At 39.3% G+C, this 17,841-nt stretch overlaps 1 protein-coding gene and 1 long non-coding RNA gene across 15 annotated transcripts in view; one reads left to right on the plus strand and one right to left on the minus strand.

The window, feature by feature from the left end:
• Positions 1 to 17,841, minus strand: part of MAGI2 (membrane associated guanylate kinase, WW and PDZ domain containing 2) — a 1,587,879-nt gene that overhangs the window by 1,173,164 nt on the left and 396,874 nt on the right. The window lies entirely within an intron of this gene.
• On the plus strand, positions 123 to 7,309 carry LOC149127540 (uncharacterized). 2 transcript variants are annotated; one of them, XR_016231714.1, is made up of 3 exons: positions 123 to 366; positions 6,408 to 6,536; positions 7,064 to 7,309. It is a non-coding gene; the product is annotated as an uncharacterized LOC149127540 (long non-coding RNA). The 2 variants fall into 2 exon arrangements; XR_016231715.1 differs by lacking the exon at positions 123 to 366 and adding an exon at positions 471 to 718.

Genomic DNA, 17,841 nt, shown 5'->3' on the forward strand with positions numbered 1-17,841 from the left:
GACTTTGAGAAGACATCGGAGGTCAGTATTCCTTCCCTCAAGCGGGACTGGATCTGTGGAAGTGACCGTTGAGTGTCCGGCCCCCACAGCTCTCCGAGAACGTGGAGTGTCCACCCCCACCCCCCTGGCCACGGCTTGGCCACGGCTTAGCTACGGCCGAAACTCTAGAGGGATTGTAAGGAACCGGAGGGAAATTAGGAAGGGCATTTGGCTGAGAGTATGGAGATCCCCTGAGCTTGCTTTGGCTTCCCGGTGGCCGGACTGGGACTCGAGGACCAGGACTCTCTCTTGGAGGGACGCCTGGTCATGCTGCCTACTGCTACGCAAGCAGCTTAGCTTCGGCCGAGTCTAATATTGGCCCTCCAGGTAAACTCGGACAACTAGGTAGTGGGCAATCTTGAGTGATAGGAGATTTCAAACCCCACTCAGACCCCAGATATCAGGGCCTTTCCCTATGCTCTCCTCCAGCTGAGATTCGTAGGGGAAGGTGAGGGCAGTTGCTCACATCTAGTCCTCTGTGGCTTTCAGCCTTCCTCCTCCTCCCGGGGCTCCCTCCCCCACTCTTTTGCTCTTCTGGTCTGCATTCCTATGCTGCTGGCCTGGAGAAAGGGAGAGGGAAATTCCACAGGTCTCTCCACCTAAAGGAAAAAGCTGTTACCTGTTAACCACTTTCAACCTGGTAGAAAGTTTTCCGTCTTTGCAGCTTATGGTAGCTCTGGTGCGTCTTAAAGTTTTGTGAACTATTACTGTTGCTAAGCTTTGATTGCCTGAGGACTGAATCTGGAAAGGAGCTAAAGTTAACTATCTGTTTTCATTGACTGAGTGTTTGCAGTAGTCCTGATTGATCTAGCTTTGGTTGAATTATAGGAGGTTCCCAGCACTTGGTGAAATGGCGCACCTACCCAACCCCACGGCCAGTGCTGCTAGGCCTGGCATGCGCAATCTTCCCCTGTAAATGGGGGACCACAGGCTTTCCCTGCACTCTATCTCTAGGGAGAGCGCCCCCCCCCCCCCCCCCCCCCGCTGCTTTTTTTTCTCCTCTCCTGGAGGAATTTCCAATTCAATAATACTGCTGGCCTTACCTAAGGGAGGGAGAACAGTAATCTATTAACTCTTTCCAACCTGATAGGTTTTTCTCTTTGCAGTTAATGGAAACCTAAGCAATGGGTTCATATGCTGATGATCAGCTCTTTTCTGTGCTGCTGTCCCTGACTTAGCTGATAAGAGTTTTCATGTGTCTTGAAGGTTTCGTGTTTTTCTATTCGTAGTACTGAGACTACGTTATTTGTCTGTTTTAAATGTTTGAGTGATTACCCAACTGATCAGAAAGGTACTAATTTTGGCCAAATGGTTTGACTCTCTGACAGCTTAAATTCTATACCGAGTCTTCCAACTTTGGGCTTCCAGTCGGATCCCTGGAACTCTCAAAGGATGAGACTCTAAATTTGTTAAAGTAACAGCTGCTTGAGTCAATTCAGATTATGTGAAGTGTATTAAAATGTTGTAAATGGTGTCAGACCTATGCTGTATTCATGTTTTTGCTTTCCAGCTGGAGTGGTCTTATGAAAATGAGAGTAAATTCTGTGTATACAAGCCTTTATTTTGTTAACTAAAGTAAGCCAATACAGATTGGTTCAGAGAATTGAGTTAATGCAAACACCCTTCAGTTTTGCTCGGTTTGCTTGGTTTGCTCAGCGGCTCACTTGCTCAGTTTTACATGTCTTTGATATGCTTTAAACTTGTTTCTCTTAAGGATGAAGATCTTTTCAAAGTTGTAAACATGCACTAGTGTCCCTGTTGCTGCTCAGGTGTTATCCTTATGTTACTTAAAAGCATGGAAATGTAATTTTGACTTTTAATTCAGATAATGGTGTGGTATTCATTAATAACTCAGTGTCTTAAGTCATCTAGGCATCAGTGCTAAGTAAAACTTGGGGAAATGTATTATGTGTACATTTAACATCTCAAATTCGGTAAGAGAGACTATTTGAGTTTGTTAGCATGTATTCTCATAGGTTGTCCATACATGACAATTCAAGACTATGTAATAGTAACTACAGGTGTAAAGTTTCAGAAGGTGTGAGCAAGTCATGAAAAGTTTTAAAAGGTTTACAATTTTAAAATTGTTTACAGAGTTTTCTTTAAGTTGAGTGCTAATGCCAAAATTACACTGACCTAAAGTTGAAGTCTGATCTGTTATAACAATGGGGTTTTTAAAAAATGTGTACTAATGTTGGTAAATGGTCTCAATCATAAATCTTGGAATCTGTTTTTGCAAAAACTGTAACGTCTCTTTTTAACAGTGTCTGCTTCATCGGTTACTCTGCCATTTCTAAAGTTAGGTCCTGTAAGCTCTTTTTGACTCTGTTAAATAATTCTGAGTTATGTGATGATTGTGTATGCTAACTCTAATGTTCAAGGTTTTTATTTCTGGTTTATTCGACAACAAGAGACATAGAATTCATGTTCTGCCAAAGTAATCTATTGTGTACTCCACTGTATCTATTATTAGATCTGGTCTAAAAGTGTTAAAATCACCCTAAATTAATGGCTGTCATTTCAGGATGTTAAGGAATTCTATTTTGACCAGATACTCTAAGTTCTCTTGGCACCTTTAACAGACTTTCTGAAAATCAAGTTCTAAATTCTCTGGACTTTTGGTATCTCCAGAGGGCCCCTGGAGATGTCAAAAGATATATCTCTCATCTTGCAGAGATAATAACCAATCGGGCTGTTTAGATTAAAAGTGGTGCCAAGATGTGAAATGATGCTAAACTTCAGTTATAAACATGTTTCTTTCTAGCTGCTCCAGTCTCTGGCTCAGAAGCCAGATCCTTTAAAGAGGGACTGACATAGTCTCCGTCCAGCTAACGCTGAATAACCAGGCATTGCTAGTTCAAATGTATTGCTAGTTCAAATGTGGATCAAACAGGAGGTCTAGCCAAAAGGGAGAAAGTGTTCCAAAAGAGACTTAGAGATGACGGGAGATGGTTATGTGGCAGATGCTAGAGCACTGGGTTCCAGGAGCCCAAGAAAACTCTAGTGTCCACAGGCTACACGGTGAAAGCCCGGAAGCCCCAAAACCTAAACTTATGGGTTACAAGGTAATACCAGTTAAACCTGGAAACCCAGGCCCATAACCCACTGGCTACACGGTAAATATCCGGAAGCCAAAGGATGGCAGAGACCTCTGCCACAACTTCTCCTAGTCAGGCTACGCAGTAAGCACTGGTTAAACCGCCAGTTAAATCTGAAAGCCCAGGAAGTCAGGCTAGAGACCCGACTCGCTGCCTCACTTCTCATCTTTTCTCTTCCAGAAGGGAAGTTACTACTGTTCTGCACTCTCCACTGTGGTGTACGGTTTGATCCCCAGACCTTATGTATGGGATGACTGATATTTTCTGTAATAATGCCTGGCCACAGTATAGAGCACCAAACAGCATAGCCAGAAAAAGAGGTTAAATAATGTGACAGCTAGATTGATTTTTCGGTGTATGCGGTAAATGGGCAGAACTTCCCTTTTAAACCAAACTGAGGGATAGATAGGAAGTTGCACTGATGACCACAAAGTATGCAAGCAGGTCACCACAGTTGATCTTACCTATAAGATCATAGTTCTCATGGGCACGGTCTTAACTCGCAAGAAAATACTAAGTGTCAGAATTTGCCCATGACCATAGTTTTCTAACTCACCCTGATATTAAAAAAAAAATCTTCAAAAATCAGGGTTGGGTTGAGCACCCCCTTGACTGGCATCATAGAGGCTGCCTCCATGTTCTACTTTATTAGAGACCAGGAGAATGAGGAGCAAGCTAGCAGCAGGAGCGATGTAGGGATAGGCAACAGGCCAATCAATGACTGTTCTACACGGCAATCTGTCGTCAAGGAGACCCAGCAAGGCCAGTGCACCCCAAACGGCACCTGTTGCTGATATAAGGAGTCAGGGCATTGGGCAAGCAGCTGTTGTGACAGAAACCGCCTTCTGTCAGCTCTGCCAAGAGCAAGGCCACTGGACACGGAACTGCCCTGGGGGTCGAAGGACTCCTGGTTCAGAACCACAGACCTTGTGGCACCAAGCTAAAAAAGCCTTTGGCTCTGCCCAGCCTCTGCCCAGCTTCCAGCTCCAGCTACTGCTATTGGGGATGGCCTAGGGTCAGTGAAACGTAAGTTGCCTATTTCTATCAGCCTCCTATTCAGCTCTCCTCCTAGTCCAGCCACGTAATGCAAGTCAACAGGGTGCCTCCCTTAAAGGAGATTTGCATCTCTTGCAATTCTCTTCCAGCACCTCATGGATAGGTCTGGGCCTCACACACCCAGCCAGGCCTTAAAAGTCTATCCAATAGCATTAAGCTTAAAAAGCCCTCCCTGCCAGTTCCTAAAAACAGGGCTTTTAATAACAGCTAACTCAGATAGCCCTACACCTATTTGGACAGGTCCTCACTGAGGACTTAAAGGGCCTATCTCTTGAGGGGGGTGCACAATAATCCATAATGTAGATGGTTAAATGTAAATGATTTGTTGGTTTGTCTCTTTTCCCAGCCTGAGACTCTGGTCTTGTACATTGGCTTAACTTCCTAGCAAAACTAGCTACTAGGTATCCAGAGGAAAACAGAGCATTGCTAGTCCATTAGAGTGTTAATTATTTAACCCTTATCCTCACCCCTGGGGAGAGAAAACCTGCCCCAGAGAGGATATGGGCCATTCAGCAAATTCCTACTTCTGCAAACTTCAGGCAGTCCCAGTTTTCTCTATCAGGTTCCTAGATACAGGGAAACAGCATAGCTCCTAAACCAGGATCTCGACAGGCAGCTAAAGCTGAGCCCCCTCCTTTGGGGGAAAGAGCAAACCACAGCCTTTGCTCAGCTAAAGGATGCTATGACTAAAGTCCCTGTGCTAGGACTGCCAAATCCAGGGAGACCCTCCTAGCTGCACATCACTGGGAGGTGGGGAGTCACCTTAGGAGGGTTAACTCAAGAACTGGGACCTGTTAAGCATGTCTAAAACCTTAGACATGGTTGCACAAGGATGGCCTCACTGCCTAAGGATGATAGCAGCAGTTGCCTTGCTGACAGAGGAGGTATCTAGAATTACATTGGGGCAAAATACCACCCTTTATACCTCACATCAAATAAATTCTCTATTAGAGCAAAAGGGCTCTCACTGGCTCACAGATAGTAGAATACTAAAATATCAAGTCCTCCTCCTAGAAAACCCTCAGGTAAAAATAAGGCATTGCTCTATCTAACCCAGGGGGAAGGTGGTCCCCTCCACTCCTGTACTGAGACTATAGACTTGATCTTTGCCAGCAAAAGGAACCTAAAAGACAGCCCCCTGACTAACACAGATGAAGTTTGGTTCATAGATGGAAGCAGCTTTGTCCGATGGGACCTGCTTCTCAGGGTATACAACAGTTACGGCATGGCACGTTATTGAAGCGTGCTCTGCCCCCAGGAACTTTTGCTCAGTTAGCAGAACTGATGACTTAACTAGAGCTCTAGAACTAGGTAAGGACAAGAGAAAATAACTCCCAGGGGTCTATACAGCAAAAGGGAACTTACCCCAAGGAAGGCTGGCAAACAGATTTTACACAGCCTCTGTCAATGCTATAGGTACCTACCTGCTTGTACTTATAGGCACCTTTACTGGATGGGTAGAAGCCTTCCCAACCAGAAATGAAAGAGCTCAGGAAGTGACCAAATCTCTCCTAAAGGAAGTTATCCCATGCTTTGGTCTTGCAATATCTTTACAAAGCAACAATGGGTCTTACCTCATCTCCCAGGTTACACAAGGGATTTGTAAGGCCCTAGGAATAACCTGGAACCTTCACTCTGCATGGAGACCTCAGTCTCCCAGTAAGGTAGAAAGAGCCAACCAGACTCTATGAAAAACACCATAAGTATAAAAATGTGTGCTTGGTAAGGAAGGGTAGAAAGAAAAGAGTGTTCTTGGTAATGAAAGCTAGAAGGAAAGAGTTTTTTTTTAATAAGGAAAGGACATGGTTTGTAAGAATGACTTTATCCTGATGGCTAGTTTACTCTAGACTAGAATGGAAATGATGGAGTGTTTCAAGTAAGTTGAAGAGGGTGTGCGGAAGTCACAAAAGGCTATGAAAGAAATAAATACTGGACATGCTAACTGCTGCTCCAGGAGGTGTCTGTGCCATGTTCCAGGAAGAATGTTGTCTCTGGGTCAATCAGACTGGACAGGTACAAACCCAAATTTGTACTTTTCCTGGACAAAGCCAAACAGCTCCAGGACCAGGCCAAGCAGGGCTGGGATTTCTGGCCTGACATCTGTTCATGGAAATCCTGGCTATTTCCTCTCCTTGGCCCAATAACGTCTGTAATGTTGCTACTTCTCTTTGGACCGTGTGTTTTTAATGCCCTTGTTTGTTTTGTCTCTAACAGAATAAAAGCTGTCAAACTCCAAATGGTCGTCAGACAAGGCTTCCAGCCCATTCCACTGGACGACCTGAGCAGCCCTCTGGACCGAGCAGCACAGTCTTTCCAAGGCCACTGTCACACACCATAAGACAGGTAGCAAGAGGAAATACCCAAATCCCCCTCGACGCCCACAAGCCAGCTTCAAAGAAGTTACAGAAAACAGAACTCCATCCATAATCCCAAAGAAGAATTTTGGGTATACCTCTTGAGGGGGGAATGTTAGGCAGGAAGTTAGGTATGAATTAGGTAGGTGTGTGTGACAAAGGCCTCCGGAGAAGACTTCTACGTCCATCATATGCATCTACATCTCAAAGTTATCCCGATAATGCTTCAGGGGCAGCCCAGTGATTGCATCCTGCCCTGCCCCCTTCTACCTGATAACCTGCCAGGCAGAGATCCCTGCCTCTTCTGCCTGACAAATCTTCCACAATCTCCCAGATGCAGCCCAGTATCTGCATTTCAAACACCCTGCTCTGGATCCCCATTCTCTAGGGGGTCCTGCTCACCCTTCCTCTGAACCCAGGATGGCACCAGCTAGGTTTCCTTCTGTCTGATACCTTCAAGGAAAAACTCAGATAGGAGCTTCTTAGTATTTACAGCCACAAAATCCTTTGTTTCAGGAGGAAATGTGTGAAGACAGAGACCCATCTCCTTAAAAACCCCCGGCCTCAACCAGACTGCGTGCTCAGCCCTCTGCCTCTCTGCTGAGCCACCCACCTGGCCTGGTCAGGTGTAATCTCTCTACTCAATCATGTAACCTCGCTCCTTCCCCCCTCCCCAATCTCTCAGGCTCTGTCTGGAGGGGTGCCCATCCATCCTTATGGATGTCCCTTCCCTAATAAACCTTGCTATTTTACCTCCCACTACTCTCTGTCTCATGGCTGAATTCTTTCTTGAGTGAAGACAAGAACCCTGCAATTTCTCCAGTAACACTCAGACAGGCAACGGGGCAGAAGTATAATTCCTGCGAGAACTTGGGCATACAGAATGGGGTGGGCCAGAGTTTTCTTTTTATTATTTCTTTCCATTTCATTTGAAAGGCCCATCCAATATGGGCACTGGTTCAAGACCCAGGTACTCCACTTCCAATCCAGCTCTCTGCTATGGCCTGGGAAAGCCGAAGAAGATGGCCCAAGCCCTTGGGCCCCTGCACCCACGTGGGAGCCCCGGAAGAAGCTCCTGGCTCCTGGCTTCAGATCGGCGCAACTCTGGCCATTGTGGCCATCTGGGGAGTGAACCAGCGGATGGAAGACTTCTCTCTGCCTCTCCTTCTCTCTCTGTGTAACTCTGACTTTCAAATCAATAAATAAATCTTTAAAAAGAGAGAGAGAGAGAGTGAGAAAGAGAGAAAGAGGATCTTCCACCCTCTAGTTTACAACCCAGATGCTGATGGTCATAACTGGCAGGGCTGCAGCAGACCAATGCAGGAGCCAGGAGCTCCATCTGGGTCTCCCACGTGTACCGTAGGAACCCATCATCCACTGCCTCCCATACACATTAACCGGAAGCTAGGTCAGAAGTGCAGAGTAGCAAGGACAACCAGAACTCCAGTACAGAAGACAAGTGTCCCAGGCAGCCATAACATACTGCACCACAATATCCACCCTGTGTTGCTTTATTTAAACCATTATCTGTGTTGTGGAGAACATACAAATGTATACTTGATTTTTTGAAAAATGGAAGAACTTTATAAGAATTTTACAATGTTTTATTGATAACTAAATTTGTAGTTTCCTTCCTTAAAAATAGCAAGATACTAGTAAAATTCTGTGTTGGAAGGAGAGGGTAAGAGATTGCCAGCACTAATGATTTACCAATAGAGTTATCTTTTGGCAATTTTATGTTATCTGCAGATTGATATCTCAAGCATTTTTTTTTAATTTCTTTCATAATTACTTAACTTTTTTGACCGCTCCAAATGTGCCAGTGACCCTTCCTTAATGTTCATTTTTATTATATGAAGCATCTGTTTAGATGCATGTACTGAATTAATGGGTTTTATACATTCCAAATTTATATTGATATCATAAAATAGGCTCAGTATTAATGAAATTCATTTTTTGACAGTCCAAAATGTACAATCAATGACAAAACATTTCTCCAGGGCGCAATGAAGCTAAACATAGTTAAAGTAAGCTGGGCAGCTTGCTGTGTCTCTGAATAAGGGTCAATAAATTATGCATATTCTGTGCATCCAATTGCTGGCCCCAGCAGCTGCCTAACAACCAGGTAAAATAAATAATTACTTACTCCTACCCAGACCTATAATAACATCTGCAAAAAGCTTCCAAATTACTGGTCGTGGAGAAAAGTGTTTTTAATAGTTTTTTGAGGCTTTCTTTTTTTTTTTTTTTAAGTCCGTCTAATCCATCATTAAATATGTATTAAACATTTTCAGTGTGCAGTATGCCTCAGCATATCTTAAATTCTAATGGGCATGGAGTTGACAAATACACTGCAAAATATAACTATTACATAAAAGTATAGAGTCATCTCATAATTACTGTTCCTTCTCTTTTAATATTGAACCCATAAAAATTCCTTTTGATTTTCTTCTAACTGTCTCAAGTCTATTGACCTCTCTCCGTATCTCACCACTGCAGTCCAAGCTACATTATCTCGTAACATGTTTTCCCACATTCACTCTTGCTCTATCAGGATCTGCTGTTTACAACAGCCTCCCAAACTTTTCTAAACCACATGTGATTCTGCCCCTAACCCCAACACTCACACAGACATCCTTCTGGTATCCTCTGTCTTATGACAGAAAGCAAAATTCTTTACCCAGCCTCACAGGTGTGAGTCCTACCTAGTCTACACCCTCCCCTTACAAGCTCTCTTTTAAAAGGATACACAAGAGAGTTCACACACTTGCTGTCACATATCAATTTCCTTCTAACCTTAGGAGGAAATTACCACTTAGTTCAGGACACTCTTCCTTTCTTTTCTCCACCTGTGCAGTATCTGATTAATTTCAATTTATCTCACTAATCTCAGCTCAGTGGGAATTCCCTAAGAGAAAAATCCATGACATGCTAGATTGGATTAAGTATTCCATTATCAGCTCTCCTAACAAGAATTTCATTGCTTCACTTCAACTATCTGAACACTCAAATACCGCCTACCTCCCCTACCAAAGTGCATGCTCTATAAAGCAAGAACAATTATCTGTTTTTGTCTAGTGCTATGCCATCACTAGCATCTACATTGCTCATGGTAGTAGTTTAGTTAGCACATACAGAATAAATGAAAAATTTATTTCTGGAAGAGAATACTTCTGGAAGAGAAATATCAGTTGCACACATCAGGCTCAAATGTAAAACAAAATTCTTTGTATTTTAATTAAAAACTAGTATATAAACTTAAACATTTTGATAACTTAATAGTGCAACAGGTAAGTATAATCATAATAAAATCTTTAAGGAACTACCTGGTTCTTTCTCCTGCCTCTCCTGCCCCCAGAATCAAGAGAAGATAGTATTCTTATGTAGTTCATATTAGAACGTTATCAATATGGACTACACTGGTAAGGAAAAATGAAGCTTTCCAGCTTAGACTCTTCATAAAACCCACTTCAAAACCACGAAACTGAAATGAACGTTTATGCTTCAAACATCATATTATTTTAGCTATTTTTATTAACCCTAATTCCCAAAGTGTTTCAGATAAATGATTAGGATGGGCTATAGCTACTGAATTGCGTGGTAACAAGATCTGTTACTTATCTCTCTGATAGAATCTTGATTTTTTTTCAGCATACATATTATGTTTTTACTGGTGGTTGTTGAGATTTCTAATATAATCTAATAAAATATCTAGTATAATTACAAATGATTTCCAATCTCAAAAAATAATGACATAGTAACTACATGATCTTCATTAGGATATTATCATAACTGTGAAATGTCCTTCTCTACTGGAGTTTGTTCATAACTACAATTGCTGAATGATTAAGTACAAGGAAATTTTATTTATTTTATTTATTCTTCAATAGCACCTTTGTTGTAACAAAATTTATACATCATAATGTTCATTCTCCTTTAAAGTGTTTAATTCAATGGTCATTAGGTCATTAAAAATTTGTGGAAAAATCACTACTATCTAACCCTAGAACATTTTTCATCACCTAAAATAAGGTAAACATTTTCATTTTCAGTCAGTTCTCATTTTCCCCTCATCACAACCCAAGACAGTCACTAATTTATTTTCTGTCCTTATGGCTTTACCTATTCTGGACATTTTATAGAAATGGAATCACATAACACATGGTCTTTTGTGTCTTAACTCTTTCACTTAGCAAACATGTTTTCTGTTTTTTCTTTTAAGTTCTATTCATTTTTTCTGTTGGTTGAAACACAGAGAGAAGGAGAGATACAAAAAGGGCCAGGGACATACACAGACAGAGAAATTCCCCATTCACTGGCTTACTCTCCAAATGCTTGCAACAGCCAGGGCTATGCCAGGCTAAAGCCAAGAAGAGCAAGGAATGTTTTCAAGGCTCATCCATGTGGTAGCAGGTATTAGTACTTTATTCTTTTTCATGACTGGATATTGAATATTTTTTGTTTATCCACTCATCAGTTGATACACACTTCAGTTGATTCTACTCTTTGGTTATTATGAATAATGTGTAATGTATAAATATTCATATATAAGTTATTTTGTTTTACTTATTAATTTGAAAAGCAGAGGTTGGAGAGAGAAAGAAAAAGAGAGAGAGAGAGAATTTATTTGCTGGTTCACTCCCAAATGCCCCAACTTCTGAAGCTGGGTCAGGGTAAGCCAACAGCCAGAAACTCCATCTCAGTCTCCCACATGGGTGTCAGGGCCCAAATACTTGGCCATCATCTGCCTTGGAAGGTGCATCAGCAGGAAGTTGGATGGTAAGCAGAATAGCTGGGACTGGAAACAGCATTCTGATACGATTTGGTGTTGCATGACTTGACTTAACTCTCTGCACCACAATGCCTGCCCCTCATGCCCCTTGTGTTGACATAGTTTTCATGTATTTGGGTATTTATCAGTAAATGGAATTACTGAATCATAGGTAATTCTGTGTTTAACTTTTTGAGGAACTACTCAAATATCTACCAAAATGGCTGCACCATTTCACAATTTTAGCAGGAAAGCATGAGTTTCCATTTTTCTGCATTTTACCCACCATCTGAGTTAGCAAGAAATGCTGTCTCACTGTGGTTTTAATTTGCATTTCTCTAATGACTAATTATGTTGAGCTTTTCATGTGCATATTGGTCAAGAAATTCAACAATACAACAAACAATCCAGTTAAGAAATGGAAAAAGGATCTGAATAGACATTTTTCAAAAGAACTATAAGTGGCCAACAAACACATGAACACATGCTCAGTATCACTAGCCATCAGGAAAACACCAATAAAACTACAATGAAATATCATCTCACGCTAATTGGAATGGCTGTAATCCAAAATCCAAAAAATAACAAATTCAGGTGAGGATATAGAAATAGAAAAAAAGGAAACCCTAAAACATTGTTGGTGGAATGCAAATTAATTTAGTCATTATGGAAAACAGTATAAAATTCCTTAAAAATGGAAAATATGTTTACCATATGACCCAGCTATATCACTTCTGGGAACATATCCAAATGCCAATCATTTGACAAGCCTTCTTGATAAAATAAAAAAATGAGATGTATGAGGTTGCTGGTGGTGTAAGCCTATATATTGCTTTACAGAAAACTTTTCTTTTTATTAGTTTAAGGAATATACTCTCGAATAACAATAAAAAGTACAGTATAGCAAATATATAAGCCAGTAACAAAGCTGCTTATTATTATGACCAATTATTGTATACCACATAACTCTATGTGGCATACTTTTATGCAGTTTTGGCATTGTGGTATATTGGTTTACACCAGCATCATTACAAACATGTGAGTAATGTATTTGGCTACTACATTATGATAGTTAAAATGCTACTAGCTAATAGAGAATTTTCAGTTCCATTATATTCTTACATGGGCAAGCATTGTGTAGCTTAATAGAAACATCCTATGTGGCACATGATTATAAATGTAAGTATTTACTAAGGTTATTTTTGGTCTAAGTAATGGACACAAAAAGATTTAATATATTTGTTCTTTTTTTAAAGTAGGATGAATTCAAAATAATGCAATTTGCTCTAATCATCTTTTTCATAAATAGAATAAAAGAAAATAGAAAAATTCAATTGCTTTCAAGGAATGTGCAATATCATGATAGTTTTCTCTCAATAGGCAACTGTTCAATAGGAATCTCAGAATTTTAACAAGATATTCAGGAATAATTGGTTGCATTCAAATTAAATAATATTAGAGTCAAGTTCTGGAACATCTTAGAAGTAAAATGAAGAAAAGTTCTTCTGTGTATACAAATGGGATGATTTGTGCCAGTTAATCAAAGAAAGGCAAAAAATATATTAAGATTTCTTTTTTTTTATAATTATAGGTTTATGACATCACAATGATTTTTATGGATTCAAAACTGAATAAAACATCATAATGGTTAGCTTATAGGATCACAATTATGATGTTCCAATTATTACAATGACTTCAAAATTGGTTATGACATCTCAATGGTAATTTTATGAGAAACAATGGTTCACTATGATATCACTAGTATTGTTAATGACATTGCAATTGATCATGTCACAATGGTAGTTTTATGACACTAGCATTTTTGGCTTATATCATTATAAGTATTTTATGACATCGCAATTGATTATGATATAACAAAGGTATATTTATTGCAGTACAATATTTTTTTTAACTTTTATTTAATGAATATAAATTTCCAAAGTACGACTTATGGATTACAATGGCTTCCCCCCCATACCGTCCCTCCCACCCACAACCCTCCCCTTTCCCACTCCCTCTCCCCTTCCATTCACATCAAGATTCATTTTCGATTATCTTAATATACAGATCAGCTTAGTATACATTAAGTAAGGATTTCAACAGTTTGCTCCCACACAGAAACATAAAGTGAAAAATAATAGATGATTTTTTTAAATGATGATGAAATCAGATCAGACCTATTGTCATGTTTAATCCCAGTGAGAGTCAAGTTGGGAATTGATAATTTCTTTTTTTTTTTTTTTTTACAGAAGATCAGTTTAGTATGCATTAAGTAATGATTTCTTAAAATTATTCTTATGGTCACTATTTACCATTGACATAGATTTAATACAATATACAGAGGTAAGGTAATGTTTAAACAAAGCCTTTATAATGAATATAAAGTTGTAAATATTAGGTTATGGAATGCTAAAAATGCTTCATTGAGGCTTTCACAATCAATCAGTGTAGAATCGCTTATTTAATGGATATTCATGTGTGTTACATGTTACTCAAGTAATGAAATACAGAATATTTCACTTTCAATAATCAATTGAAGTTTCCCCTATAAGAAAACTATGTTCATTTAATATTGCTTATAACAATTCAAGCTTGCAGTTAATATTTTCATGTTTGCTCTGATTGATAGTTTTTAATTATGTAGGAATAATAATGAGCTAATTGTATAGATAATATCTGTACTCATTAATTTTCTGTTACTCATAATAGGTAAATCTTTTCCCTCTCCTCACATATCAATTATCTGGATCCATTTACTTTTATATTTTTATGTTTTGTTTGATATTTACAATAGTGTATTACCTTTTTACAAAAGTGCCTGTTTATAAGGCATTCCTCCTTATTTTATAATTGGAAATAATAAGTAGTGGCACTTAGATCATTTAGGAAGAGAGATGGATACTGAAGACTGTCATATAGTTAGTTTACCATGTAAATTCATTGGTTGATGATGCTTCCTATAGAATATTAGCTGACTTGTCTAAAACATGTTCTTAAAGCTATCATAGCCATAGCAAAAGCAGATCTGAATTTGTAGCTCATGAGACACAAATCCATAAAAGAATGAATTAAATTAAGTACATGAAACCTAAATTTAAAATCAATTGTGGTTAGATAAGAAATTATGGCTGATAGATTTCAATGCTATACTTGGGTTTCTAAGCCATCTGTCACAGAAATGAAAACTTTCTTCTCTATTTGAGAAAGAATCAAAACCTACATGGTAAATTTCATCCAAGGAATCTGTGGACCACATGAAAAGTATATTGAAGGTGAATCCTGATACTGTATTAAATATTGGGTGAATTTCATCCCTCATACTATATATGACCACTTTCTTGATTTATCACACACTGTTCCCACAATAGTGCATAGCTCAGCACCTAGTTTGTCTTTTTCATTGCAGTTCCACTTTGATATTAAGATTTAAGAGCCCCTTTTGCTTTATAAAACTTTTAAATCTTCCTTTTTCATTCTGCATTAGTGCCCTGAAGTTTAACAGATATTACCTCGTATTATCTTCTTTTCCAAGAGTCTCTTGTTCAGCATTTACTCACAGTGGATAATATTTGCTTACTCTTATCCTTGGTTCTCACAGTGCTTAAGACCTCTCGGTTTTGATTCTATTGTCTCTCAACTGAAAATAATTCCTCTGAAGCTTGCTGCCCTCCCACCCCACCAAAAAAAAAAAAAAGAGAGAGAGAGAGAAAGCAATCTTCAGCCAAATAAACCTACATCTCCAAAGTCTATGAAATGTCACACCAAGCATCGTAATGTTCTCAGAGAAACATCTTTGATGCAACCACAATTCCTCTAAAGGAGAATGTTTGGAGTGGCAAGATTTCAACCACTGTTGCAAATTACTCTTAAGACTAAACTGACTAAAAGGGAACAATTATACTGTTATTAATGCAGAACGTAGAATTGATTTCTTATAACCAATTTTAGTAACTCCTGTTACTTTAAAGTAAGTCTTTTAAAGACTTACTCAGTCTTTGAAAGATATTAGATTTAATAGATTACAAATAGATAGTAGGATATTGTGGTTTAAATACTATTTATATATCTTTTTAAAAGAAAATGCATCTCTTTAAAAAATATTTTTATTTACTTGTTTGAAAGGCAGAGTCAGAAAGAGAGAGGAGAGAAAGAGAGAGCGAGAGAGAGAAAAAGAGAGAGAGAAAGAATTTTTCTATCCGCTGGTTCACTCCCCAAATGGCCACACAGACCAGGGTTGGGCCAGGACAAAGCTAGGAGCCAGGAGCTTCATCCAGGTCTTCCATATGAGCACAGGGGCCGAAGGACCTGGGCCATCTTCCACTGCCTTCCCAAATACACCAGCAGGAAGCTGGATTGGAATTGGAGCAGATTGGAGGTGGAACAGCTGGGACCTGAACTGGTGTCCATATAGGATGCCCAGGATGCGGACCTCAAGAAAATGCATGTTAATAGCATCCTGTATGTTTTCTGCCAAGGACTAAATAAGTTTCTTAGGTCATATGGTCATTGCTACAGCTACTAAACTCTGCCAATGTAGCAGTCCTAGGCATGACATCAAGGACTGGGCATGGCTGTGCTCACACACAAATTTATTAACAAGCACTGATGTTTGAATGCCATATAATTCTCATATTACAAATTATTTTTCTTTTGAAATATTTCAACAATTTAAAAATGCAACAGCCACAGTCAGGTCACAGTCATAACAAACAGGAAGTGGATCAGATTTGACGCAGGAGCCATACTTGGCTGACTCTATTGGACACTATGGTATTGAGTTTTATTTTCTTGCTATTCTTTGGTACACAATGTAAACTGTATTCACCAGAAGACAAAAAGAAAAGGCATATGATTCATTCCGAGAAATAAAATTAAATAAAAACTCCAGTTTTTATTAATATATATTACACTTCTGTCTGTAATGAAAAGATAAAAGGTCAGATTCTAAGCCATTATGAAATTTACCAAGGTAGTATATTTCATAATGCACTAAAAAATTTTGTTCAAGTGAATGATTGGGGTTTACATGTAACTGGGCCTTGTTTGATTGATTTGCTAGGTGGTAAGTCGTGAGAAGTTCCTAAATATCTGTTTTCATACCATGTGATGTAGATATTTTATAATGCTCATAAGATATTTTATAAAGTTCTTGAAAAATTCTATGATTTTTATATAAGAAAATTTAAATTCCTATTGGAAAAGCAAGGTTGAAAGACTCAGCCTATGAAAGTAATTTTTTTAACCTCCCTCCAAATAAATCAATAGCAACAACAATAAAAACAAAGAGATCCCAATGCCATCTATACAGCTTAAATGAATGACTATGAATTCAGGGCTGATAATCTCCCTGTACATCTTATTCTTTCTCAGAAACTTTTCAGGAGCTCCCAGATCTCTAGTTTTAACACACAGTGTTTATGAATAAGTTTTACACAGTTGCCGATGGCACAGGAACTAGTAATTTTTTTCTGTTTGACTTTGTACATAAAATGCTCAGTGCATTCCTTATTGTAACTCAGGAGCTAATGATTTCTGATTCTTGAGGCCTATGGATATCTGGCTTTATCTGTCTGTTTTTGTCTCTCTCTCTCTCTCCCCCTTTTAATTTAATTCATTTTCTTGAAAGGCGGAATGGGAGAGAGAGAGATCAGAGGAAGAGAGAGAGAGAGAGGTATCATCATCTGTTGGCTTACTTCCCAAAGTGTCACAATGGCCAGGGATAGGCCTGGCCAAAGCCAGGAATCAGGAACTCCAGCCTGGTTTCCCATATGGGTGGCAGGGGCCCAAGTATTTGGGCCATCACTTGCTGCCTTCTCAGATACATTAGCAGTGAGCAGGATCCCAAGCCAAGCAGCTGGGACTCCAACATATGGGTGGTGGTGACACTGCAAGACTCAGTTTAACCCACTGAGCTACAACGTCAGTCCCTCTTTTTCTTTCAGTGGTCATTCCATCAACCTCAAGTGGTTTGTCACTTTTCTCCCCAAAGAAACCTTTTATTTAATGTATATAAATTTCATAAGTACAACTTTAGGAATATATAGCGATTCTTCCCACCATACCTGCCCTCCCAACTCCTCTCTCCCACCCCACCTCCTCCTCCTTCTCCTATTCCCAGTCCCATTATCCATTAAGATTCATTTTCAATTAACTTTATACACAGAATACCAACTCTATACTAAGTAAAGTTTCAACAATTTGCACACACACACACACACAAACACAAAATTATTTGAGAACAGGTTCTATAGTTAACTCTCAATACAACTCATTGAGGACAGAGGTCCTGCATGGGGAGTTAGTGCACAGTGACTCTTGTTAAATTAACAATTAACACTCTTATGTATGACATCAGTGACCACCTGGTGCTCTTGAAATGAACTGCATAGGCTACGGAAGTCTTTTGAGTCCAAAAGCAAAGTGGACGTTCTCTCCTCCCTTTAGAGAACAGTATATCCTTCTTTGATGGCCCCTTCTTTCAACTGGGGTCTCTCTCACAAAGATCCTTCATGCAGGACATATT

This window comes from Oryctolagus cuniculus, chromosome 3, assembly GCF_051225735.1.
Source record: "Oryctolagus cuniculus isolate XC-2025 breed Fujian yellow rabbit chromosome 3, ASM5122573v1, whole genome shotgun sequence".
NCBI classification, from domain to species: Eukaryota; Metazoa; Chordata; class Mammalia; order Lagomorpha; family Leporidae; genus Oryctolagus; species Oryctolagus cuniculus.